The sequence below is a fragment of the Halictus rubicundus genome, chromosome 5, assembly GCF_050948215.1.
Source record: "Halictus rubicundus isolate RS-2024b chromosome 5, iyHalRubi1_principal, whole genome shotgun sequence".
NCBI lineage: Eukaryota > Metazoa > Arthropoda > Insecta > Hymenoptera > Halictidae > Halictus > Halictus rubicundus.
The window spans coordinates 1,678,787-1,699,724 of record NC_135153.1 but is presented as its reverse complement, the minus strand read 5'-3'; the positions used below and the strand labels follow the sequence as shown (position 1 = coordinate 1,699,724).

At 39.6% G+C, this 20,938-nt stretch overlaps 1 protein-coding gene across 7 annotated transcripts in view; it reads left to right on the top strand.

Annotated features, from left to right (window-relative positions):
* Unc-13 (unc-13) overlaps positions 1–20,938 on the top strand; it is a 628,091-nt gene that overhangs the window by 438,601 nt on the left and 168,552 nt on the right. The gene's annotated exons all lie outside the window — the stretch shown is intronic.

Below are 20,938 nucleotides of genomic sequence, written 5' to 3'. Positions count from 1 at the left end.
TCGATTGCAATTGTTCGCCTCGACCAGAACCCGCTTATTTTATTAACGATGGCGTTTCCTTCCCGAAGCGATCCGAAACAGACAACGATTAGACACGCTCCCTATTAAACTACCATCGATGTCGAAGAAAACTTCCGGAGGAAATCCACGGGAACGCCGAGAAAACTGCATTACGTTGCTGCCTTATCTCGCAAAACTTTCCGGACCGCAGCGATCGACAGAAACGTAGCAGTTTTGAAAGACGTTTCGAACAACTTGCCCCAGGAAGCAGCGAAACTTTCTGTCGGTCAGAATGTGTCCGGCCCTATAGAACCGACCATTCTTCTCCATCGCGAAATTTCGCCGACCCCGAAGACGCCCTCGTATATTTTGCCAACCTAATTGTCGAGGCAAATAAATCCTCACCCCCCCCCCCTATGGCAAACTGATCGTCCTAGATCGTGACGATAAGAGCCTCTTTCTGCGGATACCAAGGGTGAAACCATCTCTGGCTGGATTCCTGGTTCGGAACTTGTTTTTTCGCCGTGCATGCCACATATTTTGCAGAGCTTAGTGGTTCACTGCGAAATCGAACTCTGTCTAGTACGCCCTTGCGGTGTAGCACGGTGAAAAGTGTGCTTTCGAGGAAAAACGGTGGCCGATGAAACGCCCTCTCCGTGCACATTTTGAAACACAGCTACTGTAAACTGTTTAAGGGGCTACATGCTTCTAAACAATTTCAAAATAAAAGAAATTCCCCTTTAAATTAATTTAATTTAATTCTTCTCAAACCATCTGGACAAGGCAGCCATTTTCTCAAAGCTTTTGGGTTTCTTTACGAAAACAATACGTAATCTTATTATGCGATATTTAAATAGCATTTATTGAAAAATTCCGCTCAATATCTCGAGCTATCAGGACTAAGCAGCCATTTTCTCAAAGCTGCTGGGTTTCTTTAAAAAACTATACGTAATCTTATTATGCGATGTTTAAGTAGCATTTGTTAAAAAAATAAGTTCAATATCTCAAACTATCAGGGCAAGGCAGCCATTTTCTCAAAGCTATTGGGTTTCTTTAAAAAAAACCATACCTAATCTTATTATGCGATAATTTTTGTTTCTTGTTATAAATTTTGTCCCGTGTTAATACTGTCTGACCCACACTGTACACGTTTTGCACTCGATATTAATTATTTCCGCAAATCAAATACACTGCAAATGGTGTATAATAAACCTATAGACTGTAATAGTATTTATTGATCAAAACGCTGCATTACATTTGCATTCTGAAATCGGACGTTTCATACGCAACAACCTAATAATAGATCATGTACATGTACGTTCGTATACCATTGCGTTTCAAGTTATTTTTGTTCACTGTAAATTGTGCTTACATGCACACACATAGGCGATCAATCATCTAATTAACAGGTTAGATTGAGTGTTCCGTGAGCGTACACCCGAAATATCCGTGCGTGTAGACCCCGAATATCCGTGCCTGTGGACCCCTACACATGAAACAACTCGCAAACTCGATTCTAGTATTAAAAGAACAATTTAACCTCTATGATAAAGGTGTATTTTTCATTTGTCTATAAAATGTGTAACAGGTAAACTAAACTGAGTTTTCTTCTTCTGAGGTACAAAGGATTTTCTGAGGCTGATCTTGTATGTTCTTGTTGACAAATATATAAATTCTAGTTTATTGGATAATTATAAATTAAATTTTCATTTGGGAAACAAGGCATGTGGTAAATTTATGAAATTGAAAATTTTTGATATTGTCAGCAGGGTCAAATCATAAAATAATCATCCATAACCGATACTTCGTACACAGTTTAACACGTTGACTGCCATGTCATCCATATGTGGGTCACAGATTTGTTTGTCGATGTTTTAAAATGAATTTTCACGTTAATATATTCATTGTACCAAACTTGATTAGGATCTATAAAATGCAAGAAATTTTGAGGACTACTCAATATCATACATTTAATTTTTTCAATTTTTATTTCATTAAATAACTTACTTTGATTTTATGGAGTTTTTGAGGTTTCTAGTTTGGCAGCCAAAGTGTTAAGGGGGAGTCTCGTGTATTTACAACAAATGTTCATGAACTTTATGACTTCTTTTGTAAAATATTAATTATCAGACAATCAAGGGAACATACCGAGGTGTTAATCACCGATTTTGAAGAAAATTTTGGAGAAGGTAGTACTTACAAAAATATTCGACACATATTTTTTTGATCGGCAATCGTTCACACTGAAGGGGTGAAAACAGCCCCCAAAATTCGGGCTCGGAACCGTATTTGATCGAATATCTCGGAAACTATGAGAGCCAGAAGGATGGTTCAAATGGCAAAATTGTGTATCTTTTTATAAGGAATAGATCTGCGGAAACAGATTTCCAATATCACTATTTTTTTAAACAATATCTTGAAAAATAACACTTTCTTCTTAATTTTTCTTAGTAGGGTATACTTACTAAAACACTACTTATTAAAAAAAATGATTGTTGTTTAAATGAAATCTCCCCCTTAGACTGTTGACCAAACGCGCGATAAACGAGCAGAACAATTTCCCAATTGCCTCCTACTGCTCGCATTTATTCGCTCACCAAACTTATACGACCGTCGGCGGATCAAACCGTGCACTCAATAACAGAAAAAAGTAACATCGCGCATGTTTCTCTCCTCGATAAAGAAGGGTAGGAAAAATGATGCGGTGATACAACCGTTTCACGAGGCAATAGTCTCCCGGGCGCTCAGCTTGAGACTTTTTAAATTGGATCCGTAACTCTTCAGTCAGGGTTCTTTGTTATTTTCGCAATGGCGGCTTCCGTTGCCCTGTACCCCCAGGTAGTCACTCACGGTCAAAATGATGGCATACATTTTCTGTTGTTACATTCTCACAGATATCAGCTTTATATGGATACCTTGGGTGAAAAATCCAAAATTGACTTTCCAAAAATGGAGTTTTGCTACGATCCCCCCGGAATACTCTCCCAAAGGTTTACTGAGCTTTGCCAAAAATTCACACAGTTCCCTTAAAACATTTAAAAATCGCTAATAAGTGAATTTTTCACGAGTTTATAAATGAGGAAAACAAATTTTACGTCTCACGCAGAATTTTTTAAATGGACTTTCTGCGCGATGTCCGAAAAACGTATCAAGTTATAACTCTAAATAAAACGATTTGCTAAAAGACACGATAGATGTTTTTATGTATTTTTCTCGATTGGTATTGTGGAAAATGAAATACAGAAACTGATGCCTCATTTATCCACCAAAGATAAAAATTTGTTTACATTTTTCTTTTCGAAAAAATGATTTTTGTCCTCGTTTTTCGCGCTTCAAGACAGACTGGCGGCTAGTAGAAGTTATGGTCGGGCCTCGATTGCGCGCGGTATCGTTCGCGCCATGAGAAACATAATTCCGGGGGACGTCGTCGTGTGTGCTTCCGGGATTTGTCGAGGCCGTACGTGGGGCTTACAAGCGGAATCCAATTTCATCTCCCTCGGAGTTACTACGCTTCTTGGACTATAAAAACGGAGAGGAAGCCCCAGCTAGATTCGTTTATTACGAGCACGGCCAGCCAGCGGAGACGGCGATAGTCTCTCGCGTTCGCCACCGAAGCGATAAGCGTTTTATCACGCTGAAAACGACGGTAAAAATTAATTTCACCGGTCGGACGCAGCCAGCCCGAACGGGACCGTTCGCGCGCGCACGACGCGCCGGTTTTCGACGATGAAACTGTTGCTGCGACGCGGATTACACCGCGTAATCGAATCGCGAGTTGATGAGAGATAATGCATTTTTCCGAGAGTACTGAAATTGGACAACCGCCTAACCGGTTTTTCGGAGTGCCGGCCACTGACGGCGATGGTTTCGATTATGTCGATGTTAATCGCACTTCGGTGCCGCTGGAAAATCGTGAAATTGTAAAAGCTTCTATGGAAAAACTTGCTGCGACGTATTTGATTCGCGTTGGAGCATCTGTGGACGTAGACATTTGTTGCAATCGATTAACTTCATGCGAACGGTGAAATAGAAACATTCTTTTGTTCTGTGCTCATTAAAACTGGATATTAAAATCCCTGTAATATTAAAATTTACTATGAAACTATCTTAATTTATAATTAAACTATTATTATAAATTAAACGCATTCCTTAACAATATTTTTCATTATTTTTATTACCCCAATTAAATTATTATCAATTTATTTAGGAATTATTATTTCGTAATATTATTTCCCTCTTTTCAGTTCGTTTAAATGAATTATTTCGTGGTATTTGTAATAATTTAATCAACCGTATTTGCGATAAGTGATTGGAAGTAGTTTTCTCTAATATTTGGGCACTATAAATCACTAGTAATCCCATAACTCCTATAATTCGTTATTCACAATTGTTTATACGTACCAATCAATTCTCTGCTTGGATTAGACGCGTTTGATACACAAAGGGAAACAATCTGAATATTCATTATAATACGGATACATTGTTATTAACATATGAATGATGCGCCCATTTGTAGGAGCTAATGCGTGCAACCATATTTTCGTCATGATGTTCAACGTGTCGCCATTAACACAAGGGGAGCTACTGAATTATTTAAACGTCAGCTTGAGGTGCTCGAAATTTTCATAATTTGCACAAACACGTACATTTTTTGTGGCGATTTCTATAGAAAAATCGGCAGAATAATGTATCGTTGAACAACTATAGCTCGGTTCAATCAATTCGTTTGTCCAAGCCGTATACACTACGAAGTTTACAGAAGAAGTCCAATTCTATCAACATACTTCGCGGCAGGGACTGAACATATTTACAGAAGGGAAGGCAACCAGTGTCGGCCATTAAAGTTACAAGCATCAAAGCAGTGTACGATGGGAAAGAAACAAACCGTGTCAAGTTGCAACCTATGTTGCAACCTTCAGTTCAATTCTATTAATTAACACCAGCTATTTTCATTCAATTTCTATCTCTTACAATCAACTTAGGCAATTTTTATTTTGCACATCAGATAGCGAATTTTATGAATTTATAACAATGGATGTGTGACATGCCAAACAATGGAAAGATTAAAATTCATATTTTATTTTCAGCTTATTAGAATTATTAAAAAGGGAAATAAATTCTTTTGTGTTTCCGGAGTCTTGCAATTAACGAAAAAAATTATTTATATTGTACAAAGATCCGCAGTCTACCAATTATATGCCCCACTATGCAAATGTATCAACTCTCGTTTGAGAAATTTTGGTAAAGTTAGGAGCTACAGTTACGTGGCTATTCCATGGACCATTTCAGAAAAATGGCAACGCACGCACAAAAGATCGTCCAGGTTGTGTGTCACCAGGCGAACGCGATTATCGAGCAAGGAATCGAATGCACATGGTAATCGCGCGTTCGCAGTTCCCATTTCGCAAATCAATGAACACCCGATAAATAACGCAACCGCTGTTGAATTGCGCACCGGCGAGCCACGCGGTTGTTATTAATACTGACACTCTGACGCTCCGTCATCGCAGTTAACCAACGCTAATTGAACGTTTGCCGCTGTCAAAAAATGGCGAACCTGCCGACCAGACTGCGAGAGAGATTGGGGACGGAACTTCCGTTTCCGCTTCCGAATTAATTAAGGGGCCACATACCTTTCGCAAAATGAAAGTATCGATTTTTCAAAAACGGCACATCCTGTTATCCTTCTGAAACGCCCCCTGCAGTTTAATTTGAAAATTCGCAGAACTGCCGGATGGCTAAGAAAACGCAAAAATATTGCATAATATTTAGTTGTTGCATATAAGATATGAACTGATAAAAATTTTTTGGTCATTCTTTATTTTCAAGATTGTCGTGCCCATTTTTTAGTTTACCATCAACGAATAGTACGTTAAAATTCACATAATGCCACAGTCGATAAGTTATTTTTCCACGATTGCACGACAATCGCATTTATGGATGTAGGAATAGAATTTATTTAAAAATAAAATTGGACACCTGAATTAAACTTGAAAATAGGATTTTAAGGACCAGCTTTGTAGCTGAAAATGATGTGTAATAAACTTGTAGACTGTGCATTGAAACAATTTACTTTATATTGTAGTTGACCTTAAGTGACCTGCAATGACTTTCATAGTAAGTCATTGTATTCGTCTGTTTTACACACTATCCTTGACGCCTCCAGCTATGAAAAAATAAATAACAGGCCCCACCCTGTATATACAGTAACGAGCAAAAGTGTAAACACACTTCGTTGGTTTTACATAAAAGTGATAATACAACCTATTTTTCAATTGAATGATAAGGCTTAGGTAATAATAATTATATAGTGAATGTGATAAACAAAACATAACAATTTATGTTAGACGATATTAACAATATATATGATATTTTACAAAAATAAGGATTTGAATCAATGTTCACAGTTTTGCACGTATCATCAGAAACGGTTAAGATAGTATACAAATGCTAGGGAAATGAAATTGTCAACGAACACTGATAGCCAACTGTAGTAAGACACGTTTAGACTGGTGTTTACACAGTTTTTCTCCTATTTGCAAGTTAGTTGACACGCGTGAGACAAGATGAAACCACTTAGTGCAGATAAAAGAAATGTATCATTTCATTGTGCGATAAAGGTTTTTCACTACGGCAAATTGCAGTAAAATGTGGTGTAAGTCATACGATGGTTGAAAGAATAAAGAAAACCTATGGTAGTGTGTCAACGTCTTCAAGAAATGGTAGACCGCAACTTGTTTCTGACAGAACTGCACGTGAAATTGCACATCGTCTTCGGTCTGAAAGTCATAAAACTCCAAAAATCGCGGCTCAAGACGTTGGAGTAAATGCACGTGAATGGACCATTCGTCACTCCTTAAAGAGAATCGGGTTAAAAGCGAAAGAAAAGAAACGCAAACCAGCTCTTTCAGACAAAAAATTTGCTCATACATACAAATAGTGGATAACAGAAGATTGGAAAAGAGTTATATGGTCTGACGAAACAAAAATTAATAGATTTGAATCTGATGGAAGGTCTTGGTACTGGCCTTCATCCGAAAATAGTAATCGCTTGATTACTAGCACAAAACAAACTATGAAATTCGGGGGTGGCTCAATTATGTGTTGGTGTTGTTTTACTCATAAGGGTGTTGGTCCCTTAGTTCGGATAGAAGGTATCATGTGCAAAGAGCATTATTTAAATATTTTGCAAAATAATTTACCTTCTGTTGTTAATTCTATTGAATTTGCTGAAGATGAAATAGTATTTCAACAAAACGGGGACCCTAAGCATACTGCAAAGATAGTAAAAACCTGGCTAGGAAATCAAAAGTTTTCTGTGATGAAGTAGGCAGCAGAAAGTCCAGATATGAACGAAATCGAAAATTTGTGGTCAATTGTGAAGCTGGCTAGCAAAATATGACAATCCACCTTCAGGTGTTCATGAATTGTGGAAAAGGACAGAACAAGAATGGTGCAACATTGAGCCGGAAATTATTAAAAATTTAATAGATAGTATGCCATACAGGCTAGAAGCAGTATAAAAAAGTAAAGGAAAATGGAGAAAATATTAATTTAAAGCTTTACTTCTTCGAGCACAATTAAAGTGCAAAATTGCAAAAATTGTTTTCAATCCCTATTTTCGATAAATATTCCGTATATTGTTAATATTAACGAAAATAAACTGCTGTGTTTTGTTTATCCTATTTACTTTGTAATTATTAGTACCTAATCTTTATCATTGAATTGAAAAATAGGTTGTATTATCACGTTTTATGTAAAACTAGCGAAGTGTGTTTACACTTTTGCTCGTCACTGTATATAAAAGGAGTCGTTGAATTTCTCTTATTTGTCAACCGTTGAAATGTATACAATCACTTGGATCTTGTTTTGGGGACGTTCGACAACATTTATTTGCGAAATAATTCTGCGCCAACGTGTTTGCGGAGCACGGAGGATCGTATTTAACTGGGTGAAAATTCTGCAGACCAGGTTTAATTGCTTGATTAATAGTTAAACGCTTTTGAGCAAGACGCAGCCCGCGGCCGACGGCGCGCCGGTTGCGCGTTTCAGCCTGAATAACTGCAGGCTACGTGGACGGGGAGCGTCGCGGGCCAAAAGTTGCTCTCAAGGAGCTAATGCCTCTTCCGTGTCGCACTTTATCGGGCGAACTGCTCAAACGGCCAGACAGGCTCGTGCATCTTGGATGCGCTGCGCCTCGGAGCGTCATCGTCAAGCTCCCTCGAGCGAGTAATCCGGCTTGAACTCGGACGAACGACCGGGCTTTGTCCCGATTTGTCTTTAAGAAACATCGCCGAGGTTTTCCCCGATCAATTTTTCAGATTTATAGAGCCCCGCGATTCAGCATGAAACATCCACCTCGACTCTACTCGCCACGGCCCCAACCAAAAGCACAGTGACTCGCGTAAATGTCCGCACGCCCTTTAAGGGGGTACTATGGTTTGCTAGGCCGTTTTTGGAACGATTTTTCGGAATTTTTTTTTTAGAAAATTATTGAACCTTTCGCATTGGGATTTTGCACATGTATTTATTGATATTCGAGGTACGTGTGTGATTTTTTTTCAGGTAAAAATTATCACAATAACATGAGATGTATATTTTTTTATAGGGTATGTTTCGAAAAACATGGGTCAACGGTCGCCACAATTCCGGTCTTTCCACTGATCGGAAATAAAATAACGAAGTTGCTTATTAATCAGTATGAATGCAGTTATAGTCCGAACCACAAAAAATTGAAATTCTTGATTATTTAGAAAATGACGGTATTTTGTAGTCAAATTACCGATTTTTTAAATATTTTCTGTCTATAACACGATACAAAAATCTTTAAAAAATTTAACGGTTTTATAATTTTGCAAAAAATTCTGCAAAAGTCAATTGGTCAACTAATAACTGGTAATCTCTAATAAACTGGTTTATCGTAACGGATATGGGTCGTGGAACATTATTCCGTTCATAAAATATCGAATACGTGTCAAATTTTGTTGTCGATATTAATGCGATAAGTAACGTTAATTTTCTTCCACCGGATAACGTAAGGAGACCTGTTGAGCCGCAATTCGCGCTGCAACGGCCTGTAATTAAATGTGTCTCGCAGAAGATCGACGACGTATTTCCTGGCATAAATTCGGCCCCTGATAGTGGAATCTTTCTTCGAGAAAATGGTTCCGTCCCCCTCCGAGAATAACCGGAAATGGGATTAGCCTCCCCCCTCCCCCGGTCTTCGTATCCTATTTCCTGCGCAACCTCCGCCCCTCATACTCCTCAAGGTTAGGCGAAAAAGATGCGGAAGTACTACGTGACGATCACCGTAACGAGATTCCATATCTTTCTGTGAGGATCTCGTAAGTGGAAACTACGAGCCTTTTGATTATCGGGCAAAGCAGGGGAATTGTTCCCGAGACTTCAGCATTAAAACGTTTCATAACAGAAATTATGTTTCCTTTGGTTTACAGTACCTGCCAAGCGGTGGGTAGGTCGTATCGCCTCGTACCACTTCATAGCGACGGCTTGCAAATATCGGGGTATCCCACAAGTTTCTGCGCACGTTTTAACCTGCTGATGAAAAGTTCATAAACGACTTAACCCTTTGCCTTACTATCTCCAATTAATACTAATTCAGATTAAAATGCACTGTTCGTCTGATCCCCTAATTACGCGCCAACGAGAAATCAAATAATTTATATTGCTTGAAAATCAGGGTAAAATGGTGGAATTACTGGATATGTCAGTTTATAATGGAAGATTAAAAATAATTGAGTTTGGGGCACGAAACCCACGACCCTAAAAAAGTTCATATACTACACAATTCATTGTACACAGTGTGGCCAGATCAAGGGAAATGACTCGAATTGAGGGGAAAAGGTCACGTGACATTGTGACACATGCGCGACAGAGACCAAACGCGTCACGTGACCGTACAGCGACGTAAGCGTTGGGGAATAAGGTCGTAGCGGGTAGAGTGGGATTAAGACTTGTCTCCTACTCTACCCTTCTCCTTCTGCGACGCTCTTTCCCCACTTTCCGGCGACGAGCATCCCCACGCTTCCGCCACGGACCGGTCACGTGACGTGGTGGGCGCACTCAATTCGCGTCGCGTCTGCGGCTGCGTCGTAACTAACCGTGACTGTGTCTCCCTCAATTCGAGTCAATTCCCCTAATCCGGCGACTCTGGATTGTATAAGCCAATAAGGATTTAATCCGGTATTGTAGTTAGGTAGCATTTCTATTATCCGAACACTCACGACTGAGTTATTGAAAATTCCGTTATCCGGACACTTTTGTCTCCCAACTCGTTCGAATGTGGCTCCACTGTAATTGGTTAATATAAACGAGGTTCTACTGTGTCCGAAATAAATATTAGGGGTACCCATAAGTAATCAATTATTTGCAAAGAATTTGTTTTGCCTTTAGTACTGTACCGATCGTTGAAGAGGAAACATATTCTTTTACAGTTTTCGATAAAGCAGCCTGTGTTCAAAATATTCTAAAAAGTATAATTTTTGTTTACAACCCTGTAACAAAATGGCGGCGTCCGTACCTTCCGAGGATCGTATTCGTCATTGCATACTTTTTCATTTTCATGCGGGATTTAATGCAACGGTAACAACAAAGAACATTTGCGACGTTTATGGAGATGTATTGAAGGTCAACAAGTGTCAACGTTGGTTCAGAAGGTTTGCTGCTGGCGATTACGATCTCTCTGGTAGGCCTCGAAGTGGACGACCAGTTGAATTTGATAATGACACCCTAAAATCTCTAGTGGAAGCTGATCCAAAATTAAGTATACAACAATTATCGAGAAGCCTTGGGTCCACATGGTCAACTATGCAAAGGTACCTACACGAAATGGGAAAGGCATATAGGCAAGGAATATGGGTACCGCATCAATTATCTGAGACCAACAAGAATATTCGTCGATCAATTTGCACTTCATTGCTATCCAGATGACGTAGAGATCCATTTCTTAGCAGAATCGTTACCGGAGATGAAAAATGGATTCTTTATGATAACATAAAGCGTTCCAAGCAATGGCTTTCTGCAAATCAAACCGCAATATCAACCCCTAAACCTAGATTATCGCTCAGAAAGGTGTTACTGTGCATTTGGTGGGACTGTCGTAGCATAATTCACATTGAGTTGTTGAAACCTGGAGAAACAGTTACTGCTGAGTTGTATTGTCAGCAATTACAACGGCTGTATTCAGAACTGTTGAAAAAGAGGGCATCTTTAGTCCACAGAAAAGGTGTAATACTGCAAATTGACCATGCCCGGCCCCATACAGCGAAACTCACTCAGGAAAAAATCAAAGAATTGCAATGAGTAGTTTTACCGGTACCCCCGTACTCACCAGATATTGCCCCCTCTGACTATCATCTTTTCAGATCTCTGGAGCATTATTTAAGAAATAAAACATTCACTTCACGAACCCTGGATTTCTATAAGAGGGGGATTGAAAATTTGCAGGAAAGATGGCTGTCCTTGATAATGATGGAGATTATATAATAAATTAAGAAATAAAAACTTGAATTTATTACAAAGTTTCTCAGATTTCAAAATAATTAATTACTTATGGGCCCCCCCCCCTAATATGTAGGCAGGTAAGTTGCCTTGCCTTCTATGAAAGTCATAGAAGATTCGCGTTGAAATTTCTCGTCGCAGTGTTTACGGAGGAAGATATACATGTATATCCGTGAGCCTCTTGAGAGAACACTGGCGCGAGAATTCATTGGCGAAAAACAACGGAAAGGGCGCGAAAGAAAATAGTTTGACCGTATAATTACTCATGCCGTTGGGTTGGTCCGCATTGTTTCAAAAGTTTCCCTCGCCGCGCCGCAGCCGGTGTCGCGCTTAAGCTGCTTAATGCAATCATAAATTTTAATTTTCAATTTCGCCGCTGCGACAGCGAGACTCCCTCCTCCTCGTCCTCGTTCCGATCCTGCACCCTTCTCCTGCCATCTCGTTTCTGCATCGTATCCGCCGCGCAATATTCAAAATCCGCGCTAGAGACTAATGTCTAATTAATGAATTTGAATTGGAAAGTTTGAAGCGTCTCGACCAAAAGAACCGTTTCGTATAAACGTCAGTGTACAACAATGTACAGTGAACCTACCACGGTCAGATTTTTATACTTCACAGTTTTTGAAATTATAAAAATTCATTTCTGAATTCTCATTACGAATTGCCGAAATATTCATTAGTGAAAAAGTTTTAAAAAGTTCCTTTCTTGTTTTTTCATAAAACTCCTACCAACTTTTTCGAAATTCTTTTTGCACGTCATTTAGTAAATCATGACGTACTCATATTCGTCAAACAAAGAATGTAATATATCCAGACTTATTTTTTCGCTGATAACCTGGCACAGCCCTTTTTTTATAGTGAGGGAAATGCATTACGCATCCTCCGGTTCTCCTGGGAGGGAAAGAGGGGCATGTGGGACTCCCCGGCGGTGTGTGCAATGCCGGGTATACAGTGAATTCTCGTTACGAGTCAGTTGCGCCGTTCTGGTGACTGACTCTTAGACGAAATCTGAGGTTGTCGCCGAGCGTCGCATTTGAAATACACAGGGCACGCTGGAAACCTAAGAGTCATATCCGTCTACAAGTCATAAAAGTCTATGATTACTAAGCGATAGTGACAAGAAGTCTGAGGAAATGTCTTTCTCCGATACAATGTTGCACGTAGCTCGAGAGACGGCTCTCGAGCTTCGGCCCTACACCGAGGTGGTGTGGGTAGTTCCACTGACTCCAAATTGTAAGGTTGGCACTGACTCGTAATGAGAATTCACTGAACCCACTAAACCCCACGGTGGCCTCCCTGAGCTAATTGGGAGGTGGTCGGGATCTCGGAATCCAATGCAACCGTCCACCCCCCTAAACCTAGCACAGGCACCTAGCCTGGGCGGCTCCTTCCCCGCCGTCGCTTGACGACCCCCACTGCGAGTGTGCAGGTTCTCCCACCACTGGCCACTTTCTATGCCCCATCGTGCTTTTATCTCTCCTGGAGATAACCTCCTATACAGATCCCTAGCCCCCACTCCCTCCTCCTATACTCCATAGGAGCGTGGTGGGGAGGTCTCAGGAGTAGGGAGACGTTTCCCCTCAATTCGTGCTCCCCTCACTGCCGACACTGCCCGCATGCCGCAATCCGACGCGACATAAGTATATTAGGTGAAGTAAAAAGTTCTAAGCGTTTTCTCTCTTTATTTCGACGATGAAATTAACAAAGTTAGAATTTTCGGATTTAAATCAAATATGCGCCGTTTTGTTCGATAACTTTTGTCCATTTTGAAGGCAATTTCATATTTCCGCGATTGAAGAAGTCCTCGTCCCTATTGGTAAAAAACTTGACCAGCTCATCTTCACAAGCCTCTCTTGAGGCCAGTTTGTTACCATCAAGAAAATTTTGCAAATGCTTGAAAATGTGATAATCGCTTGGTGCCAGGTCCGAAAATTCTAACTTTGTTAATTCAGAACTTTTTGCTTCACCCAACATAAATTAAAAAACTAAAATGCTCCTAATTGCTCAAAACAAGTCAATTTTGTTTTTGGTCTAATTCTTAAAAAACTATTTTGATTTAAAGGGCGTTCGAATTCTTTCGTGGACTGTACTTCAAAAGCGGGCACAGAAGCGTGATATCACGCGGCAGCCATTCTCCTCGAACAGTAACCGGTGCCCCTTGCAATGCTTTCTTTGCGGTATAATAACAGGCAGATTTCTTTATACATCTTGCATAATCAACGATCCGCAAACGAACGAGCCGGAGATTTGTTTCGGAGACTGGCATTGCGAACTCGAATCACGTTCCCGCAGTTCCGCGGAGCCGGCTGGATTCTCCATAGTTATCCAGTTCATTACGGCTCGAAGAATTACGAATTCGTCGGAAAGTTCTCGCGGCAGCTTCGCGGATTAATGAACCTCGTCGGACGATGGTTCTCCAGCCACGGTCTCGCGATAACGAATTCCATTTTCATTTTTCACGTACCCGGAACTTTCCTCCCGCGAAAGCTGTTGACCGCAGGAACATCGAGGCGAAACGGCAAAAGACCATTTCGAACGGATTTATGCGAGTCCACAGCAATCGTGACGAATGACCATGTTTATGCTTATGCCTTCCTGGAAAACAATTCTTCAGTCAGAAAGTTTCTCCAGTTAGTCAGTAGTGCAGGACCCTCGAGATAAATTTTCTCAGGTGGACTCACCGATAAGGTGTAGGTAAAATATAAACAATGCAATCGTTGATAATCGTTAGATATATTGTTCTCGACTTCCTAAAATTATTACAAAAGGAGATGCAACTTTGTGTAATTTTTCTTGCGTACTCACTCATTCTATCAAAGTTCTTTCACCATTTCGATCAATTCCGTAGTGTTTATGAGTGTTTTGCACTCAAGGTCACGCGAAGGTCATAGTATTACAGGTGTTTGGAAACACCTTGACTTCAGCTATCGTATAGTGATGATAAAAATGTGTAGTTCCAATTTAAAAAACCAAACTCCGATAACCTTGAGATCTGAAAAAGTATGACCTTCAGAAAAATTTTTATCCCGTCACAGTATTTGCCACAGTATATGCTCAAATCAGGTGGGACACCCTATATAAGCCACCAATCGGTGAGCAAATCGGAAAATGTCAGCCATGCAATAAAATATTGTAACGAAGTCGGCTGATTCGCGTGCAACAATCCCATGAATCCTTCGACGGTGTCGCGTCGCTTTCGAATTCAATTCCGTGGAACAATCTCGCCACAAGTAGCCGGAGGAGGCCGATAGAAACCAGAGACGTTGGAAAGTTGTAGGAGAGATATCTTTCTGATATTATCATTCGTTCACAATAAAATGTCTGGCCGCTACCGTTTTCGAAAAGACACGTATCAAGCACACCGACCGCGGAGATTGCTATCCGGTGCAATAATGGCCGGGTAGCGTCTTCGCGCGTATAAATGGCAAATTCCTTTTCAAACGGCGGTTTTTTATCGTTCCCGCACAGTTTTATGTCGAATCGAGCTGGCGTGGGCGCTCCGGCGTCTTTAACGGTCGTTGTAAATACAATTTCATAAATGCTGTAAAAGCGAATCGCTGTCGGGACGCTTTCGAAAAGTCTCGTTCGTTTCTCGCCGCCGATAAATCGATCGCTCCTTCGTTCGAACGTGGTTACCGCGACGAGCTATCAGGATCCTCGAGAAAATTTTTTCCTGCTGACTTCGAAGGGAAGCCAGACTTCCAGAAAAAGATGATTGAAACGACGATAAGTGCCTCGCTGAACGAATCGTATCTGCGCGCGCTAATCCCCTTTAATTCGACTTAAGCTCGTTTAAGTCTTAATTTAGTTGAGCGTGGAACTCTGTAACCAATCGACGACGAATACGCCAGTGACGTCAAACACCTCAGCATCGTTTGACAGAACGATCTCTTTCGGCCCTCCTTTTCGACAAAGGAAAGTTTAAAATTGAAAATTTCTGTATACGAGTATTAAGAGCCAAGACTCCGTAGATTCGCGATAAGGTAGAGTGACCACGTTACCGACAAAAACAGGCGAAAAATGGTTTTACGTGCCTCAACTTTTCGTCCTTATATGAGAATATTTTTCGCTGGAGAAGGACTCATTCGAAAGACGAAGGTTCAATCTAGCGCGCGCTGGTCATGAGTTGACGAGATTATGCAGATATTTGGTAATATAAGCGTTAGAAGTAGGCCAAAAATTGACGACGTGCATGCCGTGGAATCCAAGCATTTGTATGCCATTGGATGAGTTTTCTGGATGAAATCGAGAGTACCGCGATCTAGAAAATATCTCCAGCTACAAATTGAGCTATATTTTGTCTTGATTCTCTGCGAAATAAAGCCAAACACTTGAAGCACGTTTCTAGCGTCAGAAATCATAATGTCGATAATACAGAGCAAAAAATGTGACAAGTTTAGTCACAGACTTAAGACCCGTTGGATCAAGACCAAGACGGATCTTAAGTCAGTGGCTGAAGGCTGTGAACGGAAATTACACAGCAGTTACCGACCTGCTGACTTTGCCAAAGTCACGTGACTACCCTTGGCTCTTAACGACTTTAGTATGACGTTCATCTAATCTGGGGCATCCTCGTCACACTATACGACACCAAATTTCGTTTCATTCTATTTATTTTGGATCTATGTTCATTTATTATTAAAAGTAAGTTCGATGCAATATAAAAATTGTCTCCATCAATGACAAGGGAGCCTGGTGCACATTTAATTTTTTCTTGAATAATTTTAACACGTTGAAAATATCTTGATTCTTCGTATGTCTGAATTTTCCGCCCGTTTTTAATTGCACCAACCCATTTTAATTATAAATCTATAAACTCCGTAGTTTGGTAATGACATTAACAATCATTATTCATAGGGCAATCGATCGATTTCAAATGAAAGCAAACGCCTTAGTCAGTGCAATTATTTCAATTGGAATATCTCCTGAACTATTACCTTTTCCTTAACTTTCCTGAGCTGCATCCATTGATGTATTAAAAAACACATCATTCCATTCAGAAAACGAAATTGACCTTCATATGACCCCTACGCGTCCACTCACGAAATAACGAGTAACAATAGCGGGAAAATGTAAACATGTGGTGAGACACTTTTTGAGTTAAATAAGCAGTTTACGTTGATTTTATGTCGTTTTGTTATTTTACATTCAAACATTGTCACAATGTATGCAATACAATTGTTCGCTTGCAATAATAACTTTATATCGGATATATTTTCGTTAATGTAGCCGAAGGAAACCAATTTGTAGAAAAACTAGAGTTGCAAAAGGGTGAATTTGATTTACAAAATGGCGAATTTGCGACGATCAGCAGAAAAGTTAATTTGGAGTGCAGAAAGGTGAATACGATCTACAACAGGATTAAAATTAGAACCGCCGAGCCCTAAACAAGACTGATCCATATTGATAATGACAAATTTCTCAAGAAAATATTTCTACATAGCTTTTTAAAAAATTCTGAGCTTAAAATCTAGAACAACGATCAAAAACTAGGTAACCAATAAGGCGTAAGCCCTCAAATACTTAATAAAAAAAAAATTTCTACAACTTCATGAATTGTAAAAAAAAAAATCTGAAATCCGTCATTTGAGTGTACGTTTAAAGTATCGATTCGATTCGAACTATTGTAGAATTGGAACAGTGGAACAGTGGAAACATAAAGTATGCACGAACGCTAAATCATTAAACGTACGAGGGCAATGGGAATATGGACGAAATTATACGTCGAAACGCGTGTAAAACGGTGCATTCTATGCTTACACAACCGCGGTCGCGTACTATGAGGTTATTTACATAGGAGACTATCGATTTTACGATATTTACATTTGGAAGGTCACCGCGCTTCCTATATTCGTGCGGATAATAACCCGGGAAGACACCGTGCGTATAAATATTGTTTTAATCGAAGGGCAGCGGTTGGAGTACAATGTATAGAATTGGTTTACTTTCGGGGAACGGAAGGGACAGGGAACGGGGATGATATGGATCGAGTAAGTGCCGTTCGAAGAGGGGGAACACAACCATTCCATGGCCGAGCAAATAGACTTTAGAAGAAGACTCGCTCTCGCACGTACATCGTCGAGCACACTAGAGATTTCGTGAAACACGGTTCGTGCGCGTTCGAAAGTACGATCTTACACTAGGGACGATCAAGAAAGAGGACAAATGCGGTGCTAAAATTGTTGTAATATTATTAAAAGTATTTTCTTTGATTGCAAATACAATCATGGAGTCAAGAATATTTTTTTGCATTGAATAATCTTTGTTAAAAACCGGCACGTTAAATTCCATTGCTTTGTGACTGTACGTAGTAATGTTTCGACATACGTGAAGGGAAAAGAGAATCCGATGACGTAGCTTTTTTATTTTTAACCCTTAGCACTCGAGTGGCGACTATAAGGCGCCACTAAAACTTGCTGTATCATTATTCAAAATATTTTTTACATTATTAAATTTGTTTGTATTCAATAAATCACTAAACACTTCAGTATTGTAAAAGTAAGTTGCTCCATGTTAGTATGTATAACATGAAAAAATATATATATAGAAGGGAAATATTCCAGGTCGGAAGAAAGGTTTCGTTTTGGTGTTAAAATAGCTTCGAGTGCAAAGGGTTAATTATTTCTTTTTTTTTATGAAACTGTTGCCAACACGTGTGTGACATTTTTCTGATCAACCCTCGGACTCATGCAAGTTCTAGGCCTATACCGGAGTCATTTCTGACCGATATTTCACTAATACAGATATAAGACGGTATAAGACAATGGCTAGGGACCAGCTTTCGTCGAATTTTAGATGAGAGAGAGTGCCTATGCGGCTTGACTAGCGATTTTCCTATTTCGAAATAAAAAGGGTCGTCTTGTCGGCATATCCCCCACCGGTACCTCGGCGCACAGTGGTACCAAATCTGTAAAAACGAAACTATCGAAATTTGTTTGATAGAACGAATTTGTTTGAAAATTTGTGGACAGATTGCGACAGGTACAAGGCTTATATGGCAAAAAAATTTTTTTTTAAGTTGTAAAACATTAAGTAATATAGGCTAATCGGAAATCTCTGTTTTCTGTCTGGCACTGATCATTTTGGCAAGGTATAATATTGAACTATCTTTGTGTAAAAAATCTTGAGATCCTTGAGGATTAAAACTAATCGTTTTGGCAAGGTATAATATTGAACTATCTTTGTGTAAAAAATCTTGAGATCCTTGTGAATCAAAACTAATCGTTTTGGCAAGGTATAATATTGAACTATCTTTGTGTAAAAAATCTTGAGATCCTTCCTGATCCTTTCGCCGTAATTTAAAAAATAAAATAATAATTTATATAACAAAAAAAATTGTTAATAATGATACATGATGATGTTTTATAAATGATATATCCCTAAAAGATTTCACTGGAAACATCAAATAATCGTAACTTCCGCGCGATTCATTCTTGGAAATTAAATTTCGGCGAAAGGGTCTGGAAGGGTCTCAAGATTTTTTACACAAAGTTAGATCAATATTATACCTTGCCAAAATGATTAGTTCCAGATCGAAGCTTTTGAAAGGATTTTTTTTTATTCCTCCATAAATAAAAAATGAGCCTAACGCAAAGAGGCTTTAGGTTCGTCCATATTACTTAATGTTAAACAACTTTTTTTGAAAATTTTTTTTCGCCAGTTAATAGTTTAGGCTATTTGTAATAACCCATATGATTTGTAGACCGCTAAGTATTCAATTATAGACGGGGTAATTACGTAACTATCGCACTGAAAACTGATGAATTCCCGGGAGAGAAGAAAAGGTTCTTTACCATGCTTATATCTCCGTAAAAATTTTTTTTTAAATCGGACTTTGGCACATTATACACTCACTATTAGGCAATACAAAAGTAATTTGTTTTTTATAAAAATCGAAAATTTATAAAATGGATTTTTTGCCGCCTTGGCACCACTGTGCGGCGGGTCACCAATGACCCCGGCATAGCGTACCGGGGATTAAAACGAGACAATTTGTTTCAGACTCGCTGGTTTAATTCACGATGGAACCTCGATTATCCGAACCGACGATGGCCGAATTTTTGAATTCAAAGTTGTTGTTCTATCATTACCGGATTAGTCACGTGACACTGTGCAACTATTTCTGCGCAGACGGTTGAACGATTCTATATTGTAATCTGTAGTTTATCATGAAGATAGAGGTGTCTCGATATTCCCGGACAATAATCCGATTGATTTGCCAAGCGTTTGATGCGACTGACACATGATATCTAACCGAAACCAGTGAAAATGAGCACATGTTTCCACCGTGCCGGAATTATACCTAAACTATTCCTTGCGAGGCTTCCATGCATCCCGTCTTACCCAATGTGCTTCTCGATTAAACACCGCTGCAAGTAACACCTGAGTGCTCGCTTAATAGCACCTAATTCCTGTCCCCGCTAGTAAGAAATCTCTGCATCCTGATTGAAGCTGCGACACGACTGCAACTCGACGATAAGACGGATTAGGATTTCGACGTCAACGGAGACGACGCGTTTACATGTAGAGCATATCATAGCATTTCGCGGGCAGAAGAACATTGTCATCGAATTAAATGAAACAGAAAGCACTTGGCTTGTTTAACGATTATTCATCAAAATGGTGACTGCTGAAACTTCATTTTTTAACTGACGCGTTGGGTACGACACATTTTGTTAGAATTTACGGATTTTTATACAAAATGAAAATTGTATGCATTAGCTTCAAGACAATTAAGATATTTGTCCACAGGTTTATTCAATAACATAAGTAGCCCCAAAAATTTTAATCTTGTCTTTGAATGTTAATTTGAAAATGCTACGAACTTTCGCCCCGAACAGTACTTTTGAATTCTTTAAATGTTTGTACCCTTTTGCACTTGAACTACTCGTTTTTTACCCTTCTCGATTCAAGAAACCGTGAATCCTCTATATATGTCGCCAAGGCCTGGATGATAAACGTCCCGGAATTATCCCCTCTAGCGCGGGGTATACCCCGTGAAGGGCCATGAAGCTCGAGAGGCCTCGGACGTCGATGAGTGTAAACATAAGACGGTTCGGGTATGTCACCTGGACGATACATGACGAGACCCGTGTTGTTGACATATATCGAGAATTCACTGTATTTAGTCTTCCAATTGTTTGGAGCAGGGTTGTTCTTAATTGAATTATCTGGAACTTGGCCAAATGAAAGATTATTGGAATGAATATTACGATTCGTTTTTCAGCTTCCAAGATTTTTGTCTCACTACTGTAGAAGTGATGGAGGAATTTCATAATCGATGTATAGATGAATGGGGCAAATAGTTTCTCGGACCTTGAACTCTATGATTTCGCCGTAGTCTGCAAGACTCTCTGGCACCGTTCCCATCTTGTCGCTCTGGCGAACTTTCCTTTCAAGTTTTGTTGTAATACACAAG